We start from the raw sequence: 23,853 nt of genomic DNA, 5'->3' as shown, positions 1-23,853 counted from the left end.
AAAAAGAGGGAAAAGGGGATAAGGAGGGCTCACATAGAGCCTGAACCATGGGGAGAGCATGTGGGGGCTCTCCTGTGGTGGTGAGGAGACTGGAGAAGCTTGATATGAAGGGGAATGAGAAGCATGGAGAAAAAGGAGGGAATGGGGAACACACAGAGCTTATGACAGAAGGGAGGGATGAAGGACCCATAAATGGAAAAAGGGGGCCACAGAGTGTCTCTGGCATGGGGGGGGGAGTAGAAATAGGAGGGGGAGGAGGAGGAGGAATGGGGCATACCGAATCTTTAGCAGGGGATGATTGGGTGACCCTAATATAGTGGGAAGGCTGGAATGGCAGGAATGAGGGGGAAAGGGGAAATGGGATGCACACATCCTATGCCATGGGGGAAGAATGGGGGACTTAGGAATAGACAGGGAGAGGTATGGGATGGGGTCCACAGAGCTCCTGGTGATGTGGGAGGGGTGAAATTGGCAAAGCCTGGTATGAAAGAAGATAGGTCACATAGAGCTCCTTTCAGTGAGTGTGAGAAACAATGTGGGGTGAGGAGCTGAAATCAGAGTGCACACAGATCTGCTAATACAGGAGGGGGGAATGTGTAACAGAGGTAATGGGAGTACATAGAACTCCTGGTAAGGAGCAACTGGAGAGAGCTACAGGAAATCGCTGGCAGGAGTGTGGTGCGGGAAGCTTGCACTAGGGCAGCGGTGGGCAATAATTTTGGAAGGGGGGTGCCACTTTACAAATTTTGGAAGTGGCTGCGGGCCAGCCCAGAAGGGGTGGGGCCTCAGGCAGAAGGGATGGGGCCTCAGTGGAAGGGGTGAGGTTGAGAACTACCCTGCTGGGTACAGTGACCTTATTTTCTGAACCAGCTGCAGCTAGTAAGAACAGTTTAATTTAAGTTATGAAACAGATTAATCGTTTTAACTTTCTTGTGTTAGCTATTAAACTTCATTTTAAATAAAGTAAAATATTATGTCCAACTCAAAAGGTTTCAATGTTTTCTTTATTTATGGGAGAGGGGGGAAACCCTTTTTTGGGTCTGGGGTCACTGCCCCACAAAAAAATCAGTTGGGGACCACACAAATGAGAAGCAAAATTTTCTCTAAAACCCCCTAACACTCACTGATGTGGCCCCAACTGAGACACCTGACTCCTCTGGTGCCCCAGCCTCACAGAGTGAGGGGAAGGAAAGGGGGAAACTGAGGTTCAGGGCTTCCCATAGACCAGATTTACTTTTCTGGTGTTGAGTCTTGGGAGGGACGGAAGTGATGGGATTAGGGTGGAGGGGCCTGGGCATGAGGGGGAACCTTACCTGGCTTCATGTTCTCTTGAAGCAACAGCTGCAGCCATGCTGTTGAGACCACCCCAGAGGGAGGCCCTGCTGCCACAGCTGCGCAGTCCCAGAAGCCGGAGACACTGCTGCCGCAGCCACATAATCCAGGGCCAGCCTCGAGGCACTGCGGCCAGAGGCCACCCTGGAGGCGCCCCTGCCGTGGCCATGAGGTCATGATTTTTAGACCTCCATCATATCCCCCCATTAGTTGTCTCTTTTCAAAGATTATTAATCTCTCCTCATTTAGAAGCTTTTCTATAAACCTCATCATTTTGGTTACCCTTTTCTGAACCTTTTCCATTTCTCTCTCTTGAATGGTAATGGATAATTTAGACCCCAGCATTTTATTTGTATCATTAAGAATGTTTTACATTGTGCATTACTTTGCATTATCAACATCGACTTTCATCTGCCATTTTGTTGCCCAGTTACCCATTTTTGTGAGATGCCTTTGAAGCGCTTCAGTTTGCTTTAGACTTAAATATCTCAAGAAGTTTTGTATCATCTGCAAATTTTGCGATCTCGCTGTTTATCCCTTTTCCAAGATCATTAATGAATATGTTGAATAGGATTGGTCCCAGAACAGACCATTTGGAAAACCACCATTTACCCCACTCCATTTTCAAAACTGACTGTTCCTCCCTTTGTTTCTTATCTTTTAACCAGTTACCAGTTTATGGGAGAACCTTCCCTCTTATTCCATGACAGCTTACTTTGCTTAAGAGCCTTTAGGACCTTTTCAAAGACTTTTTAAAATCTAAGTACACTATATCCACTGGATCTTCCTCGTTCACATGCTTGTTGACTTCCTCAAAGAATTTTAGTACATTGGTGAGACACAATTTCCCTTTACAAAAATCATGTTGACTCTCCACCAACAAATTATGTTCATCTATGAGCCTGACAATTTTATTCTTTACTCTAGTTGCAACCACATTACCCATTACTGAAGTCAGGCTTACGGACCTGTAATTGCCAGGATCAACTATGGAACCCTTTTTAAAAATCGGTGTCACGTTAGCTATCCTCCAGTCATTTGGTACAGAAGCTGAGTTACAAACCAGAGATAATAATTCTGTAATTTCACATTTGAGTTCTTTCAGAAAGCTTGGGTGAATGCCATCTGGTCTTGGTGACTTGTTACTGTTTTGGCACCTAAGCTTCCTCGTTAATACACAGGAAGATATAGCTGATTAAGCTATGGATTTAAAACTAAAAGGAGTATTTTGAACTGTGGACTGAGAACCTTCCAATCTTTTAGAAGTTATTAGTGAGACTTTTTCAAGCTAGCAGGCTATTCCATCACTACTACAAATATGATCCAAGGACTTTGCGATCATTTGTATGCATATAATCTTTTAACCATGTATAACTCTATTTTTATTTGTATTAATAAATCTTAAGTATCTTAAATAAGAATGATATTTGGGTAGTATCTGAGATATTTATAGACCTGGGCATAAATGTTAGATCCCTTGGGATTAATAGAATATCTTGTATGATGAATTGGGTTTTCAGCCTTCGTATTAGACCAATTGGTGTGGATGTGAACCAAGAGCTGGAATGCCTAAAGGGAACTCTGTTTGGCATCTTGCTAACCAGTGTGGTGCCACACCAGCTTTTTTGCTACTGATATGGTGGAATTGTCTGTCATTTCTTATAGTCTACTCATTCTCAGTGTGGTCCATCCCAGGCACCCAGTCAGACAATGACAGGGTAGACTCATTACTCAACGAAGAGGGAAAGACAATAACAGAAAATACATCAGTGTCTGAAGCGTTAAATGTCTTCTTTGTTTTCATTTTCACAACAAATGTAATAGTGATTGGATGAGTAACATAGGGTATGTCTACACTACAGCACTAATTCAAACTAACTTAATTCGAACTAAGCTAATTCGAACTAGTGCATCTAGACCTAAAAACTAGTTTGAATTAGCATTTTGTAATTCGAACTAGCATGTCCACATTGAGTGGACCCTGAACCGAGGTTAAGGATGGCCGGAAGCAGTGCCGGCAGAGCATCAGGTTAGGACTTAGAGTGTGGACCTGCTGTCTCAGGCTAGCCGAGGGCTGTGCTTAAAGGGACCCGATCCCCACCCCGGACAGACAGTTTTATGGGGTTCCCCGCTCGCTTGTCTAACTCGATGAGGGACAGCAAAGCAGTCCTGGCTTGGAGTGCCCTGAATGCCCACACTCGGCACATCACAGCACTCGGCCATCAGCCCGGCTGCACTTGCCGCAGGCTGCCATCCGGGGGGGGGGGATCAATCGGAGGGCTGCAGGAGAGCTTCCACCCCGAGGAGCCCGCAGAGCCACCCCAGTCCTCCCCATTGGGGCCTCGTACCCCATTCCTCCCTCACCTCTTTCCACTTACCCCTCCCTAGCCTCCCTTCCTGATGTACAAAATAAAGGACACGAGTGTTCAAAAATAGAAACTCTCTTTATTGAACAAAACTCAGGGAGACTGGGAAAAGGAGGTGGGAGAGGGGAGGGCAACTAAAATGATCAGGGGTTTGGAACAGGTCCCATATGAAAAGAGGCTAAAGAGACTGGGACTTCTCAGCTTAGAAAAGAGGAGACTGAGGGGGGATATGACAGAGGTCTATAAAATCATGAGTGGTGTGGAGAGGGTGCATAAAGAAAAGTTCTTCATTAGTTCCCATAATAGAAGGACTAGAGGACACCAAATGAAATGAATGGGTAGCAGGCTTCAAACTAATAACAGAAAGTTCTTCTTCACAAAGCAAATAGTCAACCTGTGGAACTCTTTGCTGCAGGAGGCTGTGAAGGCTAGAACTAGAACAGAGTTTAAAGAGAAGTAAGATCAAGTCATGGAGGTTGGGTCCATGGAGTGCTATTAGCCAGTAAGTAGAAATGGTGTCCCTGGCCTCTGTTTGTGGAAGGCTGGAGATGGATGGCACGGGACAAATGCCTTGGTCATTGTCTTCGGTCCATCCCCTCCAGAGTTGGCCATCCCCCCCAGAGTGGCCACCAGGGCAAGCTGGAAAGGGCTCGCCTCCCACTAGTTCAAATTAAGTGGCTACACAGCCCTTAATTCGAATTACTTAATTCGAACTAGGCGTTAGTCCTCATAGAATGAGGTTTACCTAGTTCGAATTAAGCACTCCGCTAGTTCGAATTAAGTTCCAACTAGCGGTTTGCCTGTGTAGTGCCTATGAAAGTTAATTCGAACTAACAGCTGTTAGTTCGAATTAACTTTGTAGTGTAGACATACCCATAGAGAACATCAGCATAAATGGGTAGGAAATGGGGCTAAAATAAGAAGTTAAGAATTACATAGACACGTTAGATTTTCCAGATCATAAAGGCCTGATGAAATATATCCTAGAACATTCAAGGACTTGGCCACTAGCAATTATCTCTAAGAACTTGTGGAGAATAAGAGAGATACCAGAGGACAGGAAAAAGGCAATATAGTACATATAAATAAAAAGGTTAATAAGGACAATCCAGGGACCTATAGACTAGTCAGTTTAACTTCAGTTTGTGGAACGATAATGGAGCAAATAATAATTTGTAAGAAGAAAATAAGGTAATAAATAATAGCCAGTATGGATTTTGTCAAGAACATACCATATCAAATCAACTTAGTATCTTCCTTTGACAGGCTAATAAGCCTTCTGGAAAGCAGAGAAGCAGTAGATGTAATATATCTTGACTATAGTAATGCTTTTGATACTGTTTCATGGGGATTGCTATCACTTTAGAAGTCAGAATTAAAAGTCAAAATGATCTTGACAAACTGGAGAAATGGTCTGAATTAAATATGATGAAATTCAATAAGGATAAATGCAAAGTATTACACTTAAGAAGGAATAATCAATTGCACAAATTCAAAATGGGAACTGACTATCTAGGACAGTGTTTCCCAATTTTATAAAATTAGTTGAGCAAAAAAAAAAGGGGTTAGGGAAACAGGCAAGCAAAAAAAAACAAAAAAAAAAAAACCCACCAACCTCCTGGCTTGCCTGCCCCTAAAACCAGGTTCTTGCAGAGCCCTTACTTTCACTTTGCGGAACACTATTTGGGAAACACTGGTCTAGGAAGAAACCCCGCAAAATAGGATCTGCAGGATACAGTAGATCACAAACTAACTGAGTCAACAGTGTGACACTGTTGCTAAAAAGTGAACATCATTCTTGGAGGTATTAACAGTAAGGGTGTAAGCAACTAGTCAACTAGTGATGTGACTAGTCCCTTCCCCCCCCCCTTTCCCTTGCTGCCTCTATCAGAGAGAGGCAGCAAGGAGGGGAGCAGGAGCCAGTGCTGGGGGAGCCAGCTTAAAAGCCAGTTTCCCCCCAGTACCATCTCCGCCGGGGGCAGAGGAGGTAGAAGCACAGTGGGAAATAGTGTGAGCAGGGACTTAAGCAGTTTCCACTTGCGCCAGTTCTGCTGTGATTATGCTTTTGAAATGTACAAGAGTCGCAGGGGGACTCTTATAATTTCTAAGTCTTAGGCACTGCAGAGAGTGCAGAGGCAGTCTCCCACTGGCCCTGTGCTCCCTGGTGGGCTTCCACTTTTAGTTAATTAATCTAAATTTAACATCCCTAATTAACAGTAGTGTTGTAAGTGAAGCTTGAGAAGTGATTCTTCCACTCTACTGAGCACTGATAAGGCCCCAGTTGGAGTACTGTGTCCAGTTCTGAGCACCACACCTTGGAAAAAATGTGGATAAACTGGAGAAAGTCCAGAGGAGAGCTGCAAAAATGATCATAAGGTCTAGAACAGCAATTCTCGACCTTTCCAGACAATTGTACCCTTTTCAGGAGTCTGACTTTTCTTGTATGACTGACATGTCATCTCACTTAAAAATTATTTGCTTACAATATCAGACATAAAAATACAAGTGTCACAGCACATTTTGTTACTATAAGTTTGCTTATTTTCTCATTTATCTATATGAAAGTGTAATTTGTACAGATTTTGCTAGTTCTATTTATGTAGCCTGTTGTAAAATTAGGCAAATATCTATATGAGCTGACGTATCCCCTGGAAAACATCTATGTAACCCCAGGAGTACATGTATCCCTGTCTGAGAGCCACTGGTTTAGAAAACATGATGTGCTAGGAAAGATTGAAAAAAATTAGGTGAGTTTAGTTGGGAGAAGAAAAGCCTGGGGGGCGGGGGAGAGTGACATGATAACAATCTTCTTGTATGTAAAGGGTCATTATAAAATGGAGAGGGGCAAATTGTTCTCCTTAATTATTGTCAGGGTAGTTCAGAACTGGAACAAATTACCTAAGGAGGTTGTAGAATCTCTGTCATCTGAGGTTCTGATGAACAGGTTTGACAAACTCCTATCATGAATGGCATATATAATACTTTGTTCGCCTCAGTGCAAGGGACTGGACTATTGAGGACTCTTCCAGTCCTACATTTCTATGATTAGAAAATAAAATGGTATTGTTTGGAAAATAATTCATCCTTATTAGTTCTCAACATATACAGCAGAAAACTTAGTAGCAGTGAAAGCCCCAACTTACTTGTTATCATACAGTGTCATACAACTCAATGGATCAGTGACAAACACAGTGAAATAGTCATAAATATACAGTAGGCACCACAGAATTAACACATGCATTGTCAATACAATTGTCAAATACAAGTAAGTACATAGCCAATACTCATAACTTCAAATACAAACATCATACATGTATATGAATAGTATAAACAGAAGCATAAATTTTTCATAGTCATCTTACTTCTCCTACTTCGTATTTCATGCAAACATATAACAGTGGCTGTAACAATGTTTTGTATGTTCATCTAAAAAATGTAATAATGTCACAAGTTTCCATCTCCCAGGATCTCTTCATAATTCAGCATTTCCAATGGTAATCTGTCAGCCTCCTTTTCAATTCCTCCTCTGCCTGATGAGATGAAGGGATTTGAAGAGGGCTTTGTGAGAGTTCAAAGCACTGGATAGCTTGATATTGGGTTCCCTTAGACTCTCCTGCTGAAGCTATGCCACTTCGTATAAATAATTAAATAGCCCAATGGGGATGCAGAGAGGAGTACACAATATTCAAGCCTTATAAAATCCAGTGCACCTTGGAGCTCCAGGAGGTATTCCGCCTGCCTGAGAAAAGCTGCTAGAATCTCATACACAAAGCAATGTCCAGATCTGAAATGTCAGGTTTTGTGTAATTGAGATTCTTTTGACATTTTATTCATATGTGTCCACTCAGTTCAAAGGGGTTTTCTGTTGGTGCTCTCTAATATATGCCAAGGATTTCTGCTCCCACCGCAATTTCTACGTATTCATTCTGGTCTGTCCAGATCAAAAATCCCAGCCCCTTGGAGAAGAATGACTAAGGAATCAATTTCATTTTTGCAGCCAAAAAAGCCAAGGTTGTGGTTCTTTTAATGAAGATGATCCTAAATGATCCCTAAATGATCTTATCTCTGATCTTATCTTGTCTTCCTTGATGCCTGGTTTTGTAAGCCTCTACTTACAAAGCTAGGAAGGAAGAGGCAGCAACAGCTATAGGGCTTGGGTGTGGTTGTGCATCAAGTAATGGCACCTGTACCAAACATCATCTATAGAACTCACAACAGGGCCCCATCTCTGTGTCAGCCAGTCTCCTCCCTGGAGAAACAGGCACTTAAAGAATACTTGAGCTGCCCTACTTGGCAGGAAGAGCTGGCAGCTGTGGCTCATTCAGTTCCTGGGAGCAAGAAGTGACAGCTGTGCCACCTCAGCAGGGGAAGCCAATAAAAAAGAAACAGAGGGCCTGAGGGGAGATAAAAATCCTCCTAGAGAGGGAAAGTTGTTGTCTGTTTTTCTCTCTGCACCAGCTGGTACCTAATCTGGATCTGGGGTAGGCAAAAGTTGATATGCAGGATAACTGATAGCTTGCTCTGAATTGAGAAGCTATTGCAGGAGGATGTTTCTATGTATGAGGGCACTGAAGGAATGGAAACTGCCCTACCACCTCCGTTGTGAATGTATCTCTACTATGGGAAGGAGAATGAAAGCAAATGGCTCCAGTTGCAACCAGAAGAGAAGAGCTAGATAACCATTTCCATCCCTGTGTAGGAACTGGGGTGGGGTAGAGTGGAGGGGTAAGCCAACCTACAGAGATGATCTCTCTACCCCACTTCCAATAGTTTCTGGCATATTTTGTAGTTTTAGAGGGAAGAGGACTTGTTTTTGTCCCTGTCCACACCCCCATCCCACCCCACATCCTCAGAGATGTCTCTCTTATCTTCCTGTATTCTCCAGGCGTAGCTGCATACATGATCCTTCTTACTTCTCTGTATGCAGCTGTAGGGTTCATGGGAAGTCTTGGCCCAGCTTCTGTGGAGGGCAAATTGGGGAATAAACTGAGCTATATCTCTCCAAACATCTGTCTGCTCTCCCTCACATCTTTCCCCCTCCCCACAACAAGGGATTGGGAAGCATCCCTGTGAAGCTTGCATCATTCACGGTTCCTAGGGTGGAGATGGTAGATGTGGGCGGTCCAGAGTACTGAAGAGAGGCAGAGCAGAGCTTAGTCATTTCTTTTCCAAGTTGAAAAGTCCCGGTTTTATTACTCTCTCCTCAAATGGCAGTCATTCCTTATCCCTAATGGTTTTTCTAGAATAATATCCTTATGCAGGAGTTATTTTGGCCTAAGTATAGCAGTGACATTATTTGCTATAGCTATGCTGCTCAGTTTCCCTATGTAGATACACCCCTACAGTGTGTGTGTAGTGCATGGGATGCCCTGACTTTTGCAAAAGAGCATTGAACCAAACATTACAAGCAGCTGAAAACATTACCCAGTCCTATATAATACTTGCAGACTTGAAAATCACTAACCATCTCACCCTAACTTGAGTATGTTGAAGAGAGCAAACCCCAGAAACACTGTGGAAATGGGTGGGAAAATAGCACCATGTAGATCCCCTCAGCGAACCTTCAGACCTCAGAGGAGCAAATGACAGTTCCGCCCAGCAGTGAAATGTGCAAAACCACGGCAGACTCTTACCCCTCACAGACTCAGAGGCGGGAACTGGAAAACAGGAAGTACAGGGCAAACCTCCAGAGGAACTGTTACGCAACCAAGGTGAGAATGGAGAATCCCTTTCTAATCCAATGTCCAAACCATAAGGGAGCATCAAAGCGGTTTCCTCTCCTTAGCAGGAAGCAGAGATTGAAAGGCAACGGAGAGAAGCTGTAGGTCGAGAGAAGAAGAAAGAGGCAGCCCGAATAGCCTGTTACACGATCCGAACTTGCCAATAATGGCAAAGGACACGAGGGATCGAGACTGCCTCGGTGCAGACGCCCCTTGTCTTGTTGACACTTAGGGCTTCCCCACTTTTCGCAGGTTAGCCACACCTCGTGCAGGTTGTCATGCCAATCGAGATCGTTAGTCTCTGGGTTTGTTAGTGTGTGAATGTGTCACTTCGCTGGGAAGAGCGTGTGGAGGGAGAGAGGGAGAGCTAGTGGGTGTTTAGAGGCGTGGGAGTGCACCCTGGCTGCGTGGGGGCAGGGTGTGCGGCTGTATGTACCCTGGGTTGCAGGAGGGAGCTCTGCTCCGGTGTGCCCAGCCCGGCGAGGTGTTGGGAGTGAGGCTGTGTCCATGTGTTATGGCTGGGAGAAGGTTGTGTGCGCGCGCGTTGCCCTGGCTGTGTGGTTGCATGCCCCCTCGCTAGGAGCAGAGAGGGCGTCCATGGATGTACAGCCCGGCTAACGGGAATGGAGCTCCTCAAGTGTGCAGTCCGTGTGTGCGCGCACAGCGTATGCCTGCGTGTGCCTCTGATTGTCTCCACAGCTCACTCCTTGCTGTGCCGAGCGCCCGGCCCGCTGCTGTTCCCTTTACCCAGCGCACACATCCGCAGACACACACCAACACCCACCACCACCAGCAGCCACCACATCACATGCAACCGGAGGGAGATTACGCTGGGGAGAGAGGAGCTTTTCCTTTTTTTCTCCGCCTGCAATCCTAGCCGCCCGCGGCACTGATTTGTTTTTGGGGGGGATGGCTTTCCCTTTTTTTGTCCTCCCTCAGCCCCCTCCGTCCCGGGGGGGACCGTGATTTCGGAGGAGTCGGGAACAGAGCAAAAATCAGCATCAGAAAGAAGCCACCAAAACAAACCTCTCCTCTCTCCGCGGGGTTGTCAACAGATCACTTGCAAAGGAAAACGGAGAACAGCCCCTGGAAGAAAGAGGGAATCCCTGAGCCTTTTGTGGTCTCCTGCCTGTGTTTATGCTGAACGTGCTGTGTTTGAATAAGGTAAGCGGAGGGGCATTTCTCTTCTACTGTGGAGTCTTTCTTAAGAATGAATCATCACTGCTGCTTAACGCTATTAGTTGCAAAGGAGGTGGAAACTGCCATATGGCTCCAAGTGGACTTAGAGTGCCCAGATCTGACTTAAGATATTTATAAGTAAGGTAGCTGGGAGCTTTCTCGTTTAATGCACACGCAAAAGTGCAACATGCAAAATGCTTCTCCGAGAGCTGTAAAGCGATGCTGTTTCCATGCACAGAACTGTTTTTAAAAGGATGCCTGGTAGGTTCCGTTATTCATAAATATGATTCCCCTGTTGTGGATGGGGTCGAGCGATTCTCATGTAGCATACACACGAAAAATCGTGCCTTCTATTTTTATTCCTTCAAAGCTCCTCGAGGGAGAATAACATTCTGTAGTATTCTACCTTCTGCCTTTGATGAAATATAGAAATAAATGCTTACCACTTGTTTCTGATGCACTATACTGCTGGTGAGCACCTGGTGAAATAAAACCTTACATATCTCAAAAGGTATCTGTTATTGTACTTTGCCAATATGCCTACTGCTTTAAAGATACTCCTTATTAAAGTACTAAAACTATAACATTGTACAACTATGAAACAATAGAATGCAGCATACTGTTATTTTATATTGATTATATACAATACTATGTTTATAAATGTATACACTTATAAATGTGTGTATGCAATATGTTTATACCTAATCCATTTAATATGTTTTATTGATTTATAACAATATTTAGATGCACGGGTACATAAAGCTTATGTTTATATCCTATATATGTTCTGTCCATATTTGTAGTAGCTCTTGGACTTAATTCAAGTCAAGTTGCATAATGATTAAGATATAAATAAACAATATATTTACAGTTTCTGGGGCATTTTAACTCATTGTTGCTGAGACTAACTTCAATTTCCACATCACTGCTAAAATCACACACATATATAATATAGAGAGTGTTAATGCTGTCAGGTGGAAGAGAGGTCCTTTAGCAAATAAATATTTATCAAGACCTTATGACTAAGAGGACACCTAAGAGAATGATTTCATTCCATAATCCTGTCCTATAGTAAGGAAGAACTGCCACCGTGAGTAGCAGTGAAGCTGGATGGTGGAAAGCTGCTTGGTGAAGAAGCTTTAAAACCACACAGAGTTCTCATTTACCCACCTGGTATGTTTGAGGGAAGCTTCAACCTATTCAGTGGAGAAACACAATCAAGAACTTGAGGCTAAACACACAGGGCTGAAAAATTATACATAAAATCAAGAAATAGGGCCTGACCCTGCTGCCATCTGAAGGTAGTTTAGTCAGTGACTTTTGAGGTAGTAGAATCGCTCAATTAATGGTGGTTGTGAGATTTGTTGGCTGTGTGATCAACTTATATTTGCTATTAAAGATCTGGTGAGCTTTGTCAGAAAATTAAGGTGCAGTTAAAAAAGTTTGTACACAAATTGTATTGCCCAGTCCTCCCTTTCTTACAGCCATTTATACACCCAGTCTCGTCCCCTGGTCTCTCCTGTACTTTCAGATGCCCCCAACTTGTTTTTTAAAAGATACTTCAACATGCTGATTTCAAAACGGAGAGTGCTCAAACTCCACTGCTCTCCTCCTTTCTCTGTCAGGCGCTCTCACTGATGTGCTGCACTGGCCTCAAGTTAGCCTCAGCCATAAGTAGGCATGCACTAAATACGAGAATGTCTGCAGGATCAGGGTCAGGAGGAAATGATGTTCCAAATGGTACTTTTGTTGTTCTTGTTGTCTGAGCATTTCTACTGTCTTTAGCATTTTGAAATTTCCTGTTGGCTTGATGGTGCAATTTCCTATGCATTTATTTATTTGTCTTCACACTTTCTTTTCTTTTGGCAAGTTTAACTGGCATGCTCTGGTTTGCCTTTCGGGGACAAACTCAGGAGAAAAAGAGCACAGAGGTAGCAGCTTAGAGGAGTTTTCTTGTCAGAGTTTGGAACTCAACTGTGTTTAATTTGTAACAAAAGAGGTGCTGGGGCTCAAGCAATGATTTACTTTCATATCTGATGTGGCAAGCCCAGAGGTGCCAGGGCTGTGAACTGCCAATCCTGAGTCTTGGCAAGCACTGGCACAAATTAAGCACCGAAACTCAACCAAATAGTTTTCAGATGGTTTCCTTGTTACTTTTCTAAAAAATATCTCCATTTTCCAAGTTCCTTGAGCTCCATGTTAGTACATGTGCAAGTCACATTTTATTCTTGGGGCACTAATTATTTTTAAAGCTATGTATCAGATGGCATCCCAACCAACATTCTAGTTCATATTTTGTTCTTTTATAAACTATTTTACAGGAAGTACAGATAACTCATTCTCTGATATGTCCACACTCTTGAGGGACCCCAAAATTAGGGACCCAAGTTAGGGATCTCAGAATTGAGATACTTAAAAATCACTAGTTTTGTTTTAAAAAATGACCAGACAGTACACAGACACTCTTTAAAAGTATGATTTTTTTAAACCTTTGTGTGTCATTTTTATTCAAGAATTCTGTTTTTAGTTTATACATTTTAATCTTGCAATCATATGTATATAGCTCTTAAGAATTGTGGGTGATGTCTAATGAAGTCGGTGTATGCCACTTCACTAGGATATATTTTTGACAATGAGGCTTTTTAAGTTTTAGCCATCTGAATGTGACTCACATGGACAAATTTTACAAATTAACTGTTTTTATCCCTGCAGCGTTATTGCTTTCACCAGAACATTGGCATCATGAGAGAAAATGTACGGTTTCTTATAAAAACTATCATTTTTCTTTTAAGTGGGTGGAGTACAAGATACTTTATTTGAGGGATTTGGAACTAAATTTGTGGAATGTCTTTTGCCTATCACATTAAGTAAGTAAAACCCAATGTCTACTTTCTGACTGCAACTTTTATCTATAAATCAATATAACCCTTCAATTTTTAATCACATAACCTAAGATCTTTTCATGTCTAAAATAGTCTTTCCCTCTTCCTCTAAAAATAGTGGACACATCATTGCTTGGGACATTCAATATTATTCTGGATAAAATTAACATGATTTTACATTAGAAAACAAACCTGGTTTGATTGGAAGGCAGATGATTTAATAGGTCTGTTTGCAAGGCCATAATTCTAAAATGGAAAGAATGTTTTGTTGTTGTTTGTAGGCTTTTGTTATTATTATTGTTTATTGAACATTTTCAGATAGCATCTCTTACTATCTGCTGAGGATAACAGACTTTTATTTCATCTTGCTGTTTAGCATGAGAATTGTTAATTTTTACTCAGATTACATTTACAACACTTAAAATAAATAGCAAAATTGAACTAGAAGATTTTCATTGAATAGCAATTTGTAATCCTTCAGTTTGATTATGTTAGAAAATAGTGCTAATTTCCTGACCACAAAAAGCCCTCAGCATTATATGCATCAGTCACAACATCTAAAATATGTTAAGATACATTGGCCACATTCCCCTTTCTGGGTGAGGAGACTAGAAAGGTCATTCTATTTTCTTCTGATATTGAACTTGAGAACTACTGTACAAACTGTAGTGTAGATCTAGACACACACTGGTGAACTTGCTTACTCTCAACAGTGCAAAATTAGTGTAACTGAGTACTTATTCATCTGAAGGTATATACAATAAGAGTAGGGTAATTTTGAACTGTATTTAGTCCATAATGAGAATTGAGAAAACTCAAATAATTCTTACTCATTTATGATGACCACACCCAAGAACAGCTTGCAGACACTAATAGAAAAGTCTTGGTGCCATACAAGCTTGGGGCTTTTTAAATGCAAAAACATCTACTCTTAACAATCACAGATGAAGCAGAGTTTGGCTTCATTATGACCCCATTCATCCTTTCACAGACCCTGAGGTGCTGTCAATATAATTGCACAGACAAGTGAGACGAATAAGGACTAACATCTTTTCAGATACACTGGTGAGATGCGTTAGGAATATATTTCAGGCAAGACATAAGATAGTACTATTTAGTGACCACTAGTCATATCCAGTAGCCATAGTTTTTACAGGAAATAATGGCAGCCAATAGAAGTTTTAGTTCCCATAATATAATGACAACAAGACCTCAGTATATTGTGACACTGCAGAAGTTTATGCATGCTGCCACAGTACTGTGTGCTAGTTCTTAAGCAGATAAAATATCAGCCTTTTAGGTAAGACTAGAAGACTTACCTGGTGTTGTCTGGATCCTTCAGGGCAAGGGGCTGGTGATGTGGGAGGTTCAGGAGTCAGGGCAGGGCACTGAGGATGTAGGGGACTCAGGACAGAGGCTGGAGGTGTGGAGGTTGCAGGTATCGGGGTAAGGGGTTGAAGAGGGGCTCAGGGAAAGGAGGCTGGGAATGTGTGTGGGGTGTGTGAGTGAGGGTTGGAGGGTGAGAAGGGATTCAGGCAGAGGTTGGTGCTGCGGGAATCATGGCAGGGGGGCAGTGAGGAAGGGGAGCTCAGGGCAGAAGGTAGAGTTGGCCTCTGGCTTCTCCTTAGGGGTGGTCTAGAGTGGCGGGGATGTTCACTCCTCCTGCCAGCTTGCCCCAGGCCAGGGGGAGGCTGCCCATGTTGCCCTGCAGCTTCTCCCATGGCCTGGGGGAGGGGTTGTTTGTCAGGGCTTCCCCTCCTTGCTACGGCCAAAATCTCTGGGGAGGGGCCGTTTGACAGGACTGCCTCCCTGCTGTGGCCAAGGGCTGGGGGAGAGGGGTTTGGGGCAAGGGACTTCTTTCTTGGTCTGGTGTCTGTCAAGATGATGAGCCCCTCCCCAGCAGCCCTCATTCTATCCCTCCGAACAGCCCCCACCCTTTCAATTTTATAGAAAAAAATCCCATTCCAGGTAGATCCTGTTTTCCTGGCATAACCAAACCCTGACCTTGCTTTAAGTCAGGAGAAGAGGAAGCTGTATGCCAAATTTGGTGGACCTAACTCCTACCATTTAGGAGGAGTTCTTGAACAAACAGACTCACAGACAGACTGACATATGCACATTTCTAAAATAGATAGCTAGATAATAATGTTGGAAGGAAATAGAAAATAAAGCTGTTATGAAAATTAGTCATGCAAAATCCTAAAATGCAATGTCCATTGACTACACTAAGGATGAGTTTATCCCATTGGTCATACAAAAAGTTAAGAAATAGAAATCAATGACTATTGTTCTATTTCTAGGTAATACAAAATAAACTTGCCTATGAGTTTTAATGGGAATTATCTCAAGACAGTTCATAGCATTGTTTTTATTAAGGACTAGTTCATTAAATATGAATCTGTTAGAAAATGTCTTATTTTAGATTCGTGAAGAAATTTGATGAAGAAATTAACAGGTGCAGCAGCAGCAAAAATGAGAGAACAGGTTGATTTTTAAAACTTGGGTCATCAATGAGTTTGATGGCTTCAGTCTAACTGTATGAATTCCCACATCATGAACCTTATTATCTGTTATCAGCTACTCAATATGAATACAAAGATAGCTGATGCAAGGATACCAATGCTACAGAGAGATACTAGAACATTTTGAGCAAAAAATGTAGCATTTTGCTACAGCTAGAACAATTGCACTGAAATATCAAAGCAGACTTAGAACTGCAATAATTACCCTTGAAATCACAAATGCATGACTGACTATATCTAATGTGCTAATTTGATAGTTGCCAAGGTTAGTTGCCTCAAAAAATGATTTTCCTTGACAGTGGAGCCATCTAGAAGGTTTCACTTTCCGGATTATTTCTACCTCTTTTCCCCACACCGATCACTGCTGATGCTAATTGGATAGTTTTGTGCTGAAATTACATTCTAGCCAAAATTGTCAATCCTGAATACCAAAAATTAGGCCTGCAAGTTCACATTTATGTGAATGCTTAATGCCAGGTTTTCATAGATGCTGACTGTCACTGAATAAATGGTAGGTGTCGATGCACAGCACTTCTCTAAACTGGGCCATTGTTATTCAGTAGGACTAGATATGGATTCATATGCTTAATTTTAGCTACCCCAGTTTTAAAATGTTAACCTCTGTATCCCAGAATTTCATTTAAGGCTGCTTTACAATTTTATTAAATATATTTTGGCTTGATATGTGGAAAGTGTTTTTAATGCATTAACTCATTTACCATGTCAATCTTAAAAGAACTTTCTTTTTAACAGTGTTGTGCACATTTCTATATTTGTTTTAGAGTCCTAGGCCAACTTTTAGATCTCAATATGAATAATTCAGATATCAGCTCTCCCACAAACCTGACACTTGCTGTTCCAAAACTCATGCAAGTTCCACTTCTGGTAGAGTGTGGTAAAATACAAATCAAATGTAAAAATGACAGTTCCCAAGAAAAAGTGCTCTCATGCCAGCTGCCAAAGTCAATGATAGCCTGAATGCAGCACAGCTGCAGAAGGCAAGGAGGATCTGGGGCAATTAGCAGGTTACTATGGAAATCTTTTAGGCCCACTTTTTGGAAGGGTGACCACCAGATAATCTGTGATACTTGGAAGTTCAAGATGTTGCATATTCCACATTCAAGCTGGGACATGGAAAGCCCCTGGTGATATGTGTTTATTTTGTAGTAATAAATGCTTTCCTGTGATAAGACTTTGTTGCTAAGGACTTTTGTAGATGTCTAACTATGCACAAAGGCACTTGTTATAACTGAGGCACACAGATATTATGTGACTTGCCTAGGAAAGTCTTTGACAGAAACCTGAATTGAATCCTGATCTCTTAAATTCCAAATCAATTTCTTACAAATAAAATAGTCTTGCCTCTGAAATTCAATTTACTCTAATTTTGGAATACTCTTGATTCAATAGTTAAATTCCATCAATAAATTCAAGCTTTCAACTCAGATTCTGATAAACACCCTGGATTCATGAGTATGGTTTTAGTTTTACTTTTATCCAAAGATTAATACAAATCAGATAATAATCAACTTTAATAATCTGCTTCTAATGCTTTGTAATCTCACAGAAAAATGCTTAGTTCCTTATTTTTTCAATTTGCTGGTGGCAGCAATAATTGTTATAAAGCAGGGAAGGAAATTAATGAAGATAGATAGTATCTTCAAAATGGTCCTGCTGTTTTAGGCCTTCCAATCTTGACAGCATCTCATGGAAGGAAGCAGATGAATTAAAAATATCTCTCATGATTTAAACTTATTGCGATTACATTATGAAAATACCACTCAAATAGAAAATATAAAAACAGAATATATTATTAATACTAATCAATTTTCATACAGTATAGCTCACAGGCTTTACTCAAAATTAAGGCCCCATAGTACTAGCTGCAGTACAAATATATAGTAAGATGGAGTCTCTACTCCAAGGACCTCGGATAATTAAATACTCAATGCTGGATATATGAAAATAAAAAATGGCCGACAATTCAGCTGTGCTTCCCTGTGACAATTGACCAACAGCAAGATTTCCAGAGAATGATGACTAAGCAATGAAAGATACAATGTTTTCAGCAATTTAATAATAATTCATCCCTTAACTACAGAACACAAAAGTCAATGGAAAGAAAAATGGAGAATTAAGCACAGTTCCCTGCTCATCCCCCACTGCCTCATGAGACATGCTAACATACTTGTGTTAGATTAGATCAGGGTGGGGAAACTCAGGCCTGGGGGCTAGATGTGGCCCCCGGCTTACCTGGATGTAGCCCTCAAGGTTCAGGGCTCCTCCCCAGCACTGGGGAGTCTGCATCCTTCTGCAGGACTGAGGCACACAAAATCTACTAGCCCGGGCCCCACTAGACTCTGGTGTGCAAGGGGAATGTGGAGAGTGTCTGTCTCTTTCTCCATCAGGGGCCACATCAGTAAGGGTTTGGGGGTGTTTTTTTTTTTGGCTTTTCACTTGTGTGCGGCCCCCAACTGATTTTTCTGTGGGTTGGTGACCCTTGATCCAAAAAAGTTCCCCACCTTTGGATTAGATTAAATGGAAGTGTATTTTATAAGATGAGTGGGAATCTATTGGAATCGACTTTGCTAGTATCAGATAGCCAGATAGTTATCAAGGCATAAACAATGAAGTATTAATAATAAGGAATGACAGAGTAGCAGAGTTACCCTGCAACAAAATATCATTATACATCTGTGCAGGGCTTGACTCTGTTTTGTGACAGCATCTGAAGCCAGACTAAGTGTATCAGATAAACTAAAAACCCAAAGATTGAATTGGAGCTGCTGTAGCACAGTCTCTACTTGCATTGTGTGGGTGTGTGAGAGAGAGTAAAGGAAGATTAAATAACTTGCAGTGTGTTTCAGTTGCAGTGGGTATCTGATGTGAAGATGTGATATTTACAATTGCTTTTATGATAGTGGTTGAATATTTCAGAGAATCAAAAAGCAACCTAGCTGGTTTATTTTAGTGTCCAAACTACAGCTGAGTGTCATCACAGAGTCACACCAGGCACAGAAGCTAGGAACTCGTATTTTACGCAAAATTACAATGGAATAGCTGAACTTGGGAAAATTAAACTAAGCAAACAAAACTCATGCTTATTTAAAGTTCTCCGGGTCAATTACACTTGAGTCTAGGGCCGACCTACAAAACTTTATTGGAGTTAAAATCCAATAAGTAATTACAAGTGCTATTAGTGTGCTCAGAAAACTTAAATAAGCCAAAAGTTTCAAGTATCTATGGTTACAAGGTTTTGTGAACATTTTGCAATTATATTTCCTCTCTCATTTGCCGTCTTCCAGCTTCTAAACTATTCATTTCTGTCCAGCATAGTTTGTCAGTCTGAAGCTTAAAAAAATAAAATAACATATAAATGCTACACATTTGGTAAGTTCACTTCATCATTCATGATCAACCTGAAGAGAACAAGAAACTTACCAAACTGAGTTAGATGTCTGAAAAGGCTTGTTGATAAAAGATCCAAACCTTTGTAACATGTCAGTTACATTCGGTCATAACTCTAGTCTGCAAGACTTTGGCCAAGTGTTTTATTTTTCAAAACTGAGAAATATGTTTTAATAATTTAATACATGTATAAAGTATCTGTAATCAAAGTTTAATTACTTAAGTTTTCACATTCTCTCTCTTTCTTTGTGTGAGTGTCTATGTATTATGTTTAGAGCTGGTGGCACTGACTTTAGTTAAGGTTGCCCAATCTCTCTCTCTCTCTCTCTCTCTCTCTCTCACACACACACACACACACACACACACACACACACGAATTTTCCATTCCATGCGTTTGCCTCAGGTTGATTTTTTTTTAAATTTCAGATAAAAAAGTTCAGCAACTTCAGAGAATGAAATTTGGGGGAAAATACTATTTTCCCATGCTTAAAAAAACATACAAGTGTTTCACTGATGATGATTTGGATAAGCAACTTAAAATGGGGTTGGGGTGGAGGGTCAGCTTCAATTTAGGTATTTACCTTTTGCTGTCCCTGTAAAAGTATGCCCAAAATGTTTTGGTTATCTGAAGAATCTCAGTTTTCACATGCTCAGTAGAAGTTTGTTAGTTTGAACTACGCATAGTCCATCCCAGGATTCCTTGGACTGAAAAAGTATATCAGGATAGGGGGATGTTGAGGCAATATTATTTACAAGTTTATTATACTCCTCTTCTTTCTGTACCTGTACTTGGAGGCCAAGTACAGAATTCTGTCTTTTCAGAGTTAAACCTCAGGACTATTGTATGAAAATCTTTCCTTTTCCCACATTGGGACTGTGATGAATTGAGGCTCTGTCTACACAACTTATTAGTTCTGATTGATATTGAGATGTTTTATTGGGAAAAACTGTTGTATCATGAACCATACATATGTGGGTCCATTGTTGCTCACCAGTCCTGTAGCCACTTAGCACTAGATACATACAAATAGAAGTTGCTTAGGACTTTAACAACCGTATCATAATGCAAATATCTGGGAACAAAGGATTATCTGAAACTTAGAAATCTGATTTTGGCTGAACTTCTTGAAAGGAGAGGGGAAGGAAGGTACAGTAGAACAAGAGAGGCAGATGACAAGGATTGCTTTAAATAAGGAAAAACCCAAGAACTGGGAGAGAGAGAAAGTATGGGACAGGAGAAAGCAAGGTGGGTGAGGCACTCCAGGAAGGAGAGGTCACCCAACATGTAGTAGCCTCATGGAGTGAGGGGGGCTCTGCCTGGTTTCCTGAGTCCCAGTGGTCCCAAGGACTTTGGACAACCCAAGGGTCTTAGACCCCAGCCCAAAAATATCAGGCAGTGGTGAAGAAACTGAAGCAGGGACACACACTCAGGGTATGTCTACACTACCCCACTAGTTCGAACTAGCGGGGTAGTGTAGACATACCCTCCGTGTTTGTTGAGTTGTATGAGTTGTACTCTCCTTTGCTTTGTATGATTAAGTACAAGAGCATAAATATGAAGACAAAGAGGGAGAACCGGTTTGCTCAGTGTTAACTGCTTCATGACATTTGTGTGTCCCTGAGAGAGACATTGTAACCAGAAACTTTACATCTTTTTGGTAGAGTTCTAGGACTAGGGAGTGTCAAAATAACGGGTATTTTGTGGGTTATCACTGTCCTGGGTGTAGGACAGGTGGGCCGTTTTTCCGAAAAAACTTCACTTATGTCCACACCGTAAGAGGGCAGAATGAGGGTTGTACAGGCAATGTAACTTTTGAGTGACTGCAGTCTTAACATTATTTTAATGTAGATTGGTTTTTTTGATGGAATCTACACACTTACATGTAAGGAAGGAAATTTTATTTTATCAAAAGCTGCTTGTATTACAATAAAATCTATAATAAATCTATCTTTCTGTACTATAGATTGGACCTCCCTGGTCCAGCACTCTCGGAACCTGACTAGTCCAAAGGAGGGAGTTTTCTGTAATGGGAGGTTGGCACTCTGCCAGGCTCCTCTGCCCCTGGGCCACCAGGTTCCCAGCTCCTTAGCCAGCCCTGGGACTACTGGGGCACCGCTGCTTGGGGCCACAGGAGCTCTGCTGCTCCAGAGTCACTGGGGCTCTGCTACCCAGAGTTACCAAACCTCTGCTGCCCCAGGGCCACTGGGACTCATAGGATTACCAGATGGATTTCAAAAAAATACCGGACACACGTGATCTCAGAACGGGAGGGGAGGCCGGCCTGGAGGGGAGCAGGGCTGGCCGGGAGGAGGTCGCAGGGAGCGGAGCTGGCTGGGGAGGAAGCGGGGAGTGGGGCTGGCCTGGGTGCAAGCAGATCCCGGAGCACTGCCCATTCCGCCCATGGTCCCAGCGGAGTGCACGAGTGAGTCTGGCCCCTGAGATTCCATCCCACCCCGCCCCTACCCCCCTCCTCTATACTGCGTAGTTGTTAGTGTGTCTATCAGCCAGGCAGTATGCAACTACGTACTGATACTCATGATCAGGGCTTGACAAATGGCGGCGAAACCTACTTGCCAGCCCTGCACTGCGCATGCGCAAGACCCGCATGCGCAAGACCCGCATGCGCGCGCCACTTGTGAACGGGGCGACCGGCTGAAATCTACTCGCCACGGGTGAGTAGATTCAGTGATTCAGTGATTTGTCGAGCCCTGCTCATGATAATAATGAAACTTACTTAATTAGAAAATACTGGACGTTTATATGTCCGGTATTTTCTCGGTTTGTTTCCCGGACAGAAAGCTCAAATACTAGACTGTCCAGTTCAAAACCGGATACCTGGCAACCCTAGGGACTCAGCTGCTCCTGGGCTGCCAGCACACCATTTCCCTGGGGCTGCTGGGGCTCAGCTGTTACGAGGCCACCAATGCTCAGCTGCTCTGGGGCTGTTGGAGCTCCATGGCCAGCTGTGGGCCATAGGCACTCCACAGCCCCAAGGAGCCTGGACTTTGTTGCCCCAAGTCTGGACTCTGCAGAACAGAGAGTCCTGGACCAGAGAGGTTCAACTTGTACTACAATAGAATGCTGATGAGTGGCCTCTCTGGGGGTATGTCTACACTACCCCGCTAGTTCGAACTAGCGGGGTAATGTATGCATACCGCACTTGCTAATGAAGCCCCGGGATTTGAATTTCCCGGGCTTCATTAGCATAAGCGGGGAGCCGCCATTTTTAAATCCCCGCTGCTTCGAACCCCGTGTAGCGCGGCTACACGGGGCTCGAACTAGGTAGTTCGGACTAGGGTCCTATTCCGAACTACCGGTACTCCTCGTGGCCTAATGGGGAAAACAAGAGAGATGCACGGAGTGGAAACATCCAGACTGAGGGCTTTGATTTGATATGACACTTATCTCCTCAAGTGAAGTTATCAGGCGTCTATTTCATGAATGAAGATAAATGTTGTAGGCTTAATCCCTCATGTAAATAGCATTGAGCAGCTTTGGGCTGCCTCCTCAGTGTGTTTGCTCTGGGAGATCCAGAGGGAGTTCCATTGTGTAGTGTAGAATATAATATGTGAAATGGCAGAGTCCTTCTGACTGAAATGTTTTCAGCTACTAATAAGATATTTGTTTTTGACAGTAAGTTCTACACTTAGACACACAAGATTACATTTTTATTCTTTCTACACATGCATACACATATACAAACAAGAGAAAACTTGCCCGACTTTGCCCAGGTCCTTCAGGGCAGAGGACTGGCAGTGTGGGGGGTGCAGGAGTCAGGGCAGGGCCTTGGAGATGTGGGGGTTCAGGGCAGGAGGCCAGGGGGCATGGCAGATGCAGGAGTCAGGCTGAGAAGTTGAGAAGCGGCACAGGGCAGGGGGCTGGAAATGTAGAGTGTGAGAGAGTGAGGGTTAGGGGAGAGAAGGAGCTCAGGGCAGAGTGTGGGAGGTGCAGGAATCAGGGCACAGGGTTGAGAGGAGGAGGAACTTATGGGAGAGAAAGGGGGCTCAGGGCAGAGGGTGGGAGGGAGTAGCCACTGGCTTCTCCCTGGTGGCAACCCAGGGCAGTGGGGACTGCACACCTTGCCCAAAGGCAATAACAATGAAATAGATAACATGATACTTCAAGCTGCGCAGCGAAAGGTATTTCCGTTTCATGGAGGATTTTGATATTTTGAAATTCTGGGTTGGTTCCAACTTCAGAGCAAAACCCCAACATTTCAAAAAGCTCTGTAAAAAGGAATGGAGCCACAGAACCCAGAGCTGTCTGGCAGAGTATCCCAGAACTGTGGACTCTTGAAGTCAGGACTCCCTAGCTGCTCGGTGGGAGTGCTAGCAGGAAACCTTCCATCAGAATCATCTTGGCAAATTGTTTTGATTGAAGATGAATTGGCTTATGCTCACAAAAATTGTTTCATTGACATTTATATGACTAGCTCTGATAATA

At 42.7% G+C, this 23,853-nt stretch overlaps 1 protein-coding gene across 1 annotated transcript in view; it reads left to right on the top strand.

The window, feature by feature from the left end:
• Positions 1 to 9,882: 9,882 nt before the first annotated feature.
• The window catches only part of KCNB2 (potassium voltage-gated channel subfamily B member 2), a 288,523-nt gene continuing 274,552 nt past the window's right edge, over positions 9,883 to 23,853 (top strand). Inside the window, exon 1 of the mRNA XM_006131524.5 lies at positions 9,883 to 10,582. The gene's annotated coding sequence lies outside the window, so the exon portion shown is untranslated. The remainder of the gene's footprint in view (positions 10,583 to 23,853) is intronic.

The sequence above is a fragment of the Pelodiscus sinensis genome, chromosome 2 (genome assembly GCF_052426305.1).
Source record: "Pelodiscus sinensis isolate ZL-2025 chromosome 2, ASM5242630v1, whole genome shotgun sequence".
NCBI classification, from domain to species: domain Eukaryota; kingdom Metazoa; phylum Chordata; order Testudines; family Trionychidae; genus Pelodiscus; species Pelodiscus sinensis.
The sequence above is the reverse complement of the archived record's forward strand: the minus strand, read 5'-3'. Positions and strand labels throughout refer to the sequence as shown.